This window comes from Trachinotus anak, unplaced genomic scaffold, assembly GCF_046630095.1.
Source record: "Trachinotus anak isolate AG129_WGS33_773 ecotype Australia unplaced genomic scaffold, CSIRO_AGI_Tana_v1 ptg000007l, whole genome shotgun sequence".
NCBI lineage: Eukaryota > Metazoa > Chordata > Actinopteri > Carangiformes > Carangidae > Trachinotus > Trachinotus anak.
Genome location: NW_027273858.1, coordinates 24,000,524 through 24,008,958, shown reverse-complemented (window position 1 = coordinate 24,008,958; position 8,435 = coordinate 24,000,524). Strand labels below are relative to the sequence as shown.

The window sequence follows — 8,435 nt, the reverse complement described above, 5'->3', positions numbered from 1 at the left end:
TGATTATTTTTTTCAGCCTTGGAGCAACAGATTCTGTAAATAGGAGGTTTTGTATCTTATTCTGACAATATTTCAATATTCTTTATATATTATATATTTCTCAGCCACTGTGACATAATGTAACATGCAGGTAGTTTTCATTTTTTGTATTGCAGCTTCAGATCTATCGCCTGTCAGAAGACCAGCAGCTGAGAAACGCTGAGCCAAATCAGGCCGGTCAGATTGGGTAAACAGGCTGATGGGGGCCAATCTTTGCCATAGGATGCAATGGGAGTGTTGGGGTTTTCTCTGTGAAGTGTGTTGGGATTGGACCTGGGTTAATCCCATGTGAAAACAGCCCTGCGTGCACTCTGCTCTCCTGGGCTCCTGCATAAATACCGGCCAATTAGAGGTGTCTGGGATAGGTTTTAAACAAAAGCTGCTGCTACAGCCGCTGTGTGTGTGTGGGTGTGTGTGTGCATGTAAGAAGAAATGATATACTGATACTGATATCTGCAAACATATATAATTTCTGACACTCAGCAAGGATAATAGCTTCAACATAAGCTAAAATGTAACACAACATTAAAGGATAGTGTTGATGTGCAGGCACAAACTAAAAAAGCTGTATATCTTATTATTATATATTTCTACTTCGGTTAGAGGCAACGGTCGCAGGACTGAAAGCCACAGACAAGATTTGTTAACAATAAATAATATCCTTATTATAATATCCTAATTTTTTAGGGCTTTTATGACAGCATGATGATGACTTTAGATATATTAGAATGAGCCTAAAAGTCAGGCAATGGACACACAAGGATGAAGAAAATCAGTTCTAATGTTTTTAATTTTTTTTGCAGGAGATTGTGAAATCATGTATATCAGACCTAGATCAAGATCTGCAGAACATATGAAGTAATAAATGTTCAAAAACTCATGATAAAAAATATTTTCACCTGCAAACTGTGGGAGCTAGTTTCTCACATATAATAGGTATGTGTGTGTCTGAATACCTGTAGCACACAGGTATACTCACAAATACAACTTCAGTCTGCGTGCGTGGCATGCATGTTGAGTCCATTATTAGAATGGTGGGGGAGTCCTAAGGCAAACAGGAAATTACATGCAGGACAGCACAAGCTGGAGGGGCTGGGGACTAGGACAGAAAAGCTCAGTAGGTTGGGTCTGCACTGCAGTGGCTTACAGCAGGAATGTTAAGCCTCCTAATGTATTACAGTTGGAGGAAGAGCAGGACCACAGGCTGAAGCAGGCATTCAGGCCTCGAGGAGAAGGGAGAGAGAGAGGAAGAGGAGGTAAGAGTGGAGAAAAAGAGAGCGGCAGAAAGAAGAAAAAGAGAAAGAGAGAAAGAGTAACAATACACAATAGAAACAACAGAAAGTGTGGTTACTGTGTGTGTGTGTGTGTGTGTGTGTGTGTGTGTGTGTGTGTGTGTGCGTGTGTGTGTTCTGCCACCTGGCATATGGACAATACATTTCCCAAATCCCTAAAACAGCACTGAGCTTAAGAACCTTTTGAAAGACTTCAGGTGCAAAATTGCTCTAAATTAGAGGTTTAAATTAGTTCCTCAGTAGGTCCACCATTGTGTGTGTGTGTGTGTGTGTGTGTGTGTGGTCCAGACACCCTCAGGAAAATGAGGCACACTGCACACACCCATTACTGTCTCTATTCTAATTGTACTTTAGCTTCAAACAGATATGCTGCTTTGTTATTAACCAGAGGAGGCTTAAAAGCAGGTGTGTTCACCCAAATTACAAAAAATATTTTCTTGCTCACCTCCAGTGACGCCTGTTCATGCAGATGCCTCCACCCTAACACAAAGAAGCTGAATGGAATCAAGTCTGTGGATCTCACACAACTGAAAGGCACCATTAAAAGGACCAGTTCAACTTTTTGGAAAATGCTTTTTTGCTTTGTTTTCAAAAGACATTTTAAGATCTATATCAATCTCATGTGTTAAGCACAGAACTAAAGCCTAGCTTAACATCAAAAGTGGGAGTAGGTGGAAACAGCACTTGTAGTCCTGTCCACAGTTCAAAACTGCACAATACCTCTGAAGTTCACCAGTTATCATGATGTGATCTGTTTAATCTGGCAATAAAGAGAAATATAAACATGGCTGTTTGTGTTTTGAATGTTTGTCAGGGGAGTAGTGTATTGGAACTATTTCTTGGAACAGATGGGCATGATAACTGTGAGCAGTCAGTGTGTTAGGTTGCCAGGTTTGGTGCTATCATACCTGTACAGAGACCAAAACCTGTGCCTATGAACAGATCTAGTGGCAACTTGCACCATAGCTGGAGCAGCTGCACAGACCTGCTGGGTGGGTAGATACTCTGTTGTTCATTTGTTTGTGTCAATAATCAAACAAGAGACAACATATTAAATAGTGAGCTTTAGAGGTTCTTTCTTTCTGATCTTTATGCTAAGCTAGGCTATCCACACCCTGACTCCAGCTTCAGACAAAAGAAAGAAAATTTGCATAATTTTCAGAATGTTTCTAAAAGCCTCATGTTAGTCCAAATAATTTACACAAATAGTTCAAATAGTTCAATTGCTTCTATTTCTTTGGTAGAAAGTTGTTCTTTAAAACTGTGTGAAACACAATAAGATGTGAAAATTATGAAAAGTAATGGAGACTCATTACTGTTGAATTCTGATTTATGGAGCTTCACTTCAGAAACATCACTGTTGATATCAGTCTTCATAAATCTTCTCTACTGTTACTGATAAAAAAAGGGCATTGATCTGAACTGAAACCCAACAAGGTGTGCAACTTACATCCTAACAGGTGTGCTGTCAGCTGCACAGTGTGGAGCAATGTGTAGCTGCTCCAAACTAAGTGAAGGGCATTGTGTAAATTACTGATACACTAGTTAGAACTGAGACATAGTGTTCCACGGGCTTCTGTTAACTCTGATTCACTCAACATTCATTTGTTTTGACAATGGCCACAGTCATTCCCTAATATTTGGTAATTCTTCTTTCAACCATGGTGAGTCTATCCTTTAGTTAAGAATAGTTTTTGTGCCCTAACAACAAATCTGATATAGATATACACATCTGCAACAGATTTTTAAGACTTTTAACTATGTTGTCTTTCTGATTGTTGTGTCAGATACTAGAGAATGCTTATACAGGTTATATTAGAAGACAGTAACAGAATAATATTTTGTCATTTAGTTTGGAGAATTATTTTTTTATTTCTTCCTCATCAATCATATTATATGCTTTATTCTGATGTCATCTTGCCCATACTTATTCAGTAATCTCTGCTGTCTAAAAATGTCTGTGCCATCGGGCCTGTCCCATTCTGCTATCGTTACCATCTCTGGACTAGCTTTGGCCATCTGTCAAATCTGTCAGACTGGTGACATTAAATTCACGGAACCCTTTATTTTATGAGGGTTCATCAGGGTGCTAAATCAAAAATGCAACATTACATCATTTTTAAAGATTTATTATCTCTGTCTAGACAATTGAATTGACCCATATAACATAAACTTAATGCTGGGTAAAGTTGTGCTACAAAGCTGAATTGATGGTGATTCACTCCTATTAAGTGCATTCAAATCCAAAAGTGTCCAAATCCACTTTAGCCAGTTTAATGGTTTCTTGAAAGAAAGAAAGTCCCACACACTGCTCTTGCTCAGCATCACAATTTCTTGGACATCATAACCTTTCAGTCTCTCTAGACCTTTGTCAGAAGTAATTTACTTACTTTACTTAAATTACTTTTGATGAAGGTCTAGAGAGACCGTAATATTATGATATTAAATATTAAACTGCTTTTACACCCTCACTTCAGATTTCAATAGTAAATGCCAAGTGTAAGGTGGTAGGTGCTCATTAGATACAATTCACTATTAAAGTTAACTGAGTTGGGGTTGGGAGGTTGGGACTCCTCGTCACATTCAAGGCCTAAAAAGGTCAAATCTAGGATGGTTAATGGTCTGCACTTGTAGAGCTTTCCTGGCCTTGTTGACCAAAGTACTTTACACTACAAGCCAATTCACCAATTCAAACACACATTCATACACGCACACAGCAATACATTGTGGGCAATTTGGGGTTCAGTATCTTGCCCAAGGACACATGCAAACAGGCAGACCCAGGAATTGAACCAATCAGTGGACAACCTGCTCTAGTGAACCACAGCCTCTACCTGTTCCCTAGAAAAAAGAGTCTGAACATTTTTTTTATCTCACATTAATCATCTTACAACCCCTCAGATTTATCTAATGACCCACCACTAGACCTCAACCAGGTGCAGCAGCAAAATGCTGCTGAGGCATTGGTATAATAGTCTATTATCATCTAACATACCATATAGTCCAGGCCATCGGGGCATGGAGGTTGTCTTTAAATCTTCTCCAACTTCCTTAGGCAGTTTTTCCTCTGCTGAATATCTCAGCTTTGTCATCACAGTAAAACCTGTTCCCAAACAAAATCCCACTTTTTTGCAAGAACTTTCTTGTGTTCTTGCACTTAACTTTGTACTTTAAATTTATTGTACCTGTATTTTAGTGAGTTTTTTATCTGTTGTCCATTTCATTGTTTTTATTTTATGTCTATTTCACTGTTTCTATCCTGTTTTATTTACAATGATACCTCAGTTCAGAAGTGCCAAAAAGATGAATTTGTTTATCTTATCTTCACGTCTATGAAACTTTCTCCTCAATCAATGCTCATAATTTACTCCTGGGATTTATCCCACTTTAAATAGGTTGAGCAAACAGCTCATAAAAAGTATCACCAAAAGTCATTTTGTTTAGTTAATAACTTTGAAAAGCTAGTATCAGCCAGTTCTAATTTTTTTATAATCTCCAACCCGGAACAAACGAAGAGTCTGCTGAATTACTCTGTCACTCTGTATTTTCAACAGTAGGCTAATTACCACGAAGGTGTTTTCTGCTTGAGTCCTAATTATATTTAATACATTCCTCGCTTTCATTTAGTCCACCTCCTCTGATACAATAATCTACCATATCAATGAGGAATAATGAAATGCAAATAGACTGTACCTCCTCAAATTGTACCCACACACACTTTATGTAACTAGAAGATTTATGGGCACAGACCAGTGAACTGACCCAATGTGGCTGTGGAACACCCAACAGTTTTTGAGTAAAATCACTCAAATCAAATTAATAATCCATGTGATAATTATAACTGCAGGGATTAAAACTGTATGTGTTTAGAGATGGCTGGTCAAAGCTGGTTTGTCAAGGCATTGTGATCATTTTTTCTCTCTTTCAGTAGCTTAATGTAAATAGATAATATGGACCGTCACATTTATGTGTAATGCTAAATTAATGTCTGTGAATTTAAATGTTTGTTGCAGAAAAGTTGGTGCATTAAAATATCTGTGATACAATGCAGACCATGTTTCAAATAACATCTTCTCCCCTCCATGTCAGTGGAGCTGTCCTGTATATCAGAGGCTTGAAACACATGTAAATGTTAACTGTCTTCACACTAATCTGCTGTTTACTACAAAAGTGATACTGGTGCCCAGGAAGTTGCAGTGACAGGTTACAGACAGATCCAGTTGCACAGAAGCATGTTGGTTATAGGTTTTTGGCTTGGTGTTGATGTGACAATGTCTGTGTCAAGGTCTAAGCAGAGATAAAAATTGTGGCATTTAAATCTCACATTGGTGCCATGCACAGACTCTGAAATTATCTACATCTGAAACATCCAGATGATATAAAATAGATGGGGTGTTGCACTGTGTCCAGGAAGTTTGTTACTTGGTAAATGTTCCCTTTACTATGTTTTTGTGTCTTTTGCAGTGAACAATCACTGCAAAAGACACAGTGAAAAGAAGCAAACATACTAGAGAAATATCTTGGAAAAGGCATTAACCCAGAAATAAGCAGGTTCAGTCTACAGCAGGTTAGCAGGTGAGATTTTAGACCGTGTGGGCAAACACTCAGTGTTTTCCAATAAAATGTTCAGATGGAAGTCTGAAAATATTCCCAACAAATGCACTATGAACCACTGGGTTGGGTCTGAGTGCTTAAAGACTGGGTGGGGAAGTCAGAAATTGTTGAGCGCCTGTTGTTGGGTTTGGTCTTTTCATGAGATTTGTTAAAGAAGCAAACAACAAAGTATTTTCTTTTAATATCAAATACAAATATTAATACAAAGTTAACAAAAAATTAATTAAAGCTTCTGTAAATCATATTTAGACTGACAACATTGGTTAGCAGATATGTATACTGGACTAATATCAAAATATATTTAGATTTTCAGTTATTACTTGTTAGTTTTAAATATAATAGATACAGATACAGATGTATACAGATGTAGATCATTTCTAAATTACCTGAATATCGTGGACATATGAAACACTATTTTGGAATTTGACCCACATCCATACCCAAAAAAGTGTTGAAAAAAACATGTTATTTTATGAAGATAGTGTAACATTTATTAAGGCTTATTGGCTCATACATCTTTCTTAAAAAGAGACGAGATATAAGCACCATGAAGGGCTGAGTGCCCTCCATAGAATGGGAAAATTGTTGAACATTGTATGTTCCCTTAAAACAGATTACTGCCGTACTTTAGCTATTAGCTTTTAGAGTGTGTCTAATTGTTGCATCAATATGTAATTCTATGTGTAAATTTTCCAGTTTTTGTGTATTTTTTTAATTTTATTTTATTTTGAGCACAGATATAAAACTGTGGAAAAACCTTTTTTTTCAAATATAATGACAGCATGCTACATCATTTTAATAAACTAAAGGGTATATTAAAATTTGTCATACAAATAAAAAAAGAAATAGATGAGCAAAAATGACCTAATCAAAACAATATAGAAAAAAATCATTTCCCTCAAGGATTCCCACCTCTAATTCCTCCATCCACTCTCTGCCAGTTTCCTCTCCTCTCTACTCTCTGAGGTAATCGTTAGAACATCTTCGGGTTTCTTTTTTTTTCCAGACCACGGTCTGTGCGCTCTCCTTGCCGGCTGTAGTTTTGTAGTGTGAGTAAACAAAAGGGACTGGCAGACATCTCCCCTCCAGTGGAATATTGATTCTTTAGTGTGGTGTGGCGTTGAAGAGAACACACTGTGACCGCTTCACCTCACTCCACAAACTAGGTTTGTGTGTTTGTGTCAGGGCCACCAGGAGAATAGCTGCTGTCAGACCATCTCTTCACTGGTCACTGTCTTGATAAGGGTTAGTTGATATTATAAAACACTGTTGCTCTGTGTCTAATGAAGTCATAACACATTCAATCTGAAGCCAAACGTCTGAACAGGAAATTTTTGGATATTGATCAAGATGATATAGTCATTTGCTAATACATAGGATTGACTTGGCCATTTTTGATTATTCAGATTTATGGTGAACAACATCGATCAGACTCCACATAAGCCTGCATCAATATCATCAGTCAAATGGAAACCTTGTATCCTCAAACTGTAAACTTGGGCAGGAATGTAATAACCCTGACAAGTTTTAGAGAGAATTTTTAAATGGTTATGTCAAACTCAACAACAGAGAATGTTGACATGATATTATTAAAACTGCCTGTCCAGCAGAACTTCCTCTCACTCACATACTCAGGCTTTTAGCTGTGACTTCTCCACATCTCTGTATTTTCTTTGGTGTTCTAATCACATGTCCTCTCCAGTTCTGTCTTGCCCCTGCAGCTATGAGCTCCACTGTGGCTACTTTATTTAGGCCCTTAAGTCCTGTCTTTCCTCTTCCTGCTGTCAGTTGATTTGAATATATATTTGTGTGGTTCTCATTGAGAAGCTATTTATGCTTTTTTCATGCATTATTAGTGGTTACACAAATGACCCTAGCTCTGAGGTCTTTAGATCTTTAGCTGAGGCTGAGCTGTTGCAATAATTTAGAAAGACACACAAATACACGTGTGTAGTAAACCATCCAGTTATTAAAATTTAATCCACACCCTCGAACCAATCAGGGTCCAGAACTGAATTGAATTGAATTAGTAGCAGCAGAATAGAAGGGGTCCCTCAGTATGTGTGTATCAGTGTTTTTGATAACAATTTACACATTTTAGGCTGATTTAATATTTTCACATCTGATATTATTTTCCAACCAGACATGTGGAGAGGACTTCTATAATGGGAAATAAAACAGTGACACTTTACAAGTCTGTAATTTCATTATCATTTCTTAGAAAGTCTCCTGGAGAGAACTTGGTAATTATGCAATCATAATTATAGGAAAAATAGAGACTGAGTTATTAGATAGCTATTTTTAAATTTTAATGCAGAATGTTTCATCTTTATTGAAACAAATCTTGTTTTATTTTTTAGTACTTAGTATTTTCACTCATCGTGTTGAAAAAACAGTTGGAAATCCAGCTCCTTCATTCGCTGGTAACTCATTCTGTAAATGGAAGCTGCAGATCACTCTGTGTTATTATTGGCCTCGCTGTTTAGAGCT

General features: G+C 37.3%; 1 long non-coding RNA gene across 1 annotated transcript; it reads left to right on the top strand.

Moving 5' to 3' along the window:
- Positions 1-1,165: 1,165 nt before the first annotated feature.
- LOC139622461 (uncharacterized) lies at positions 1,166-2,120 on the top strand. The gene is made up of 2 exons (XR_011691285.1): positions 1,166-1,295; positions 1,783-2,120. It is a non-coding gene; the product is annotated as an uncharacterized lncRNA (long non-coding RNA).
- The last annotated feature ends 6,315 nt before the right edge of the window (positions 2,121-8,435 follow it).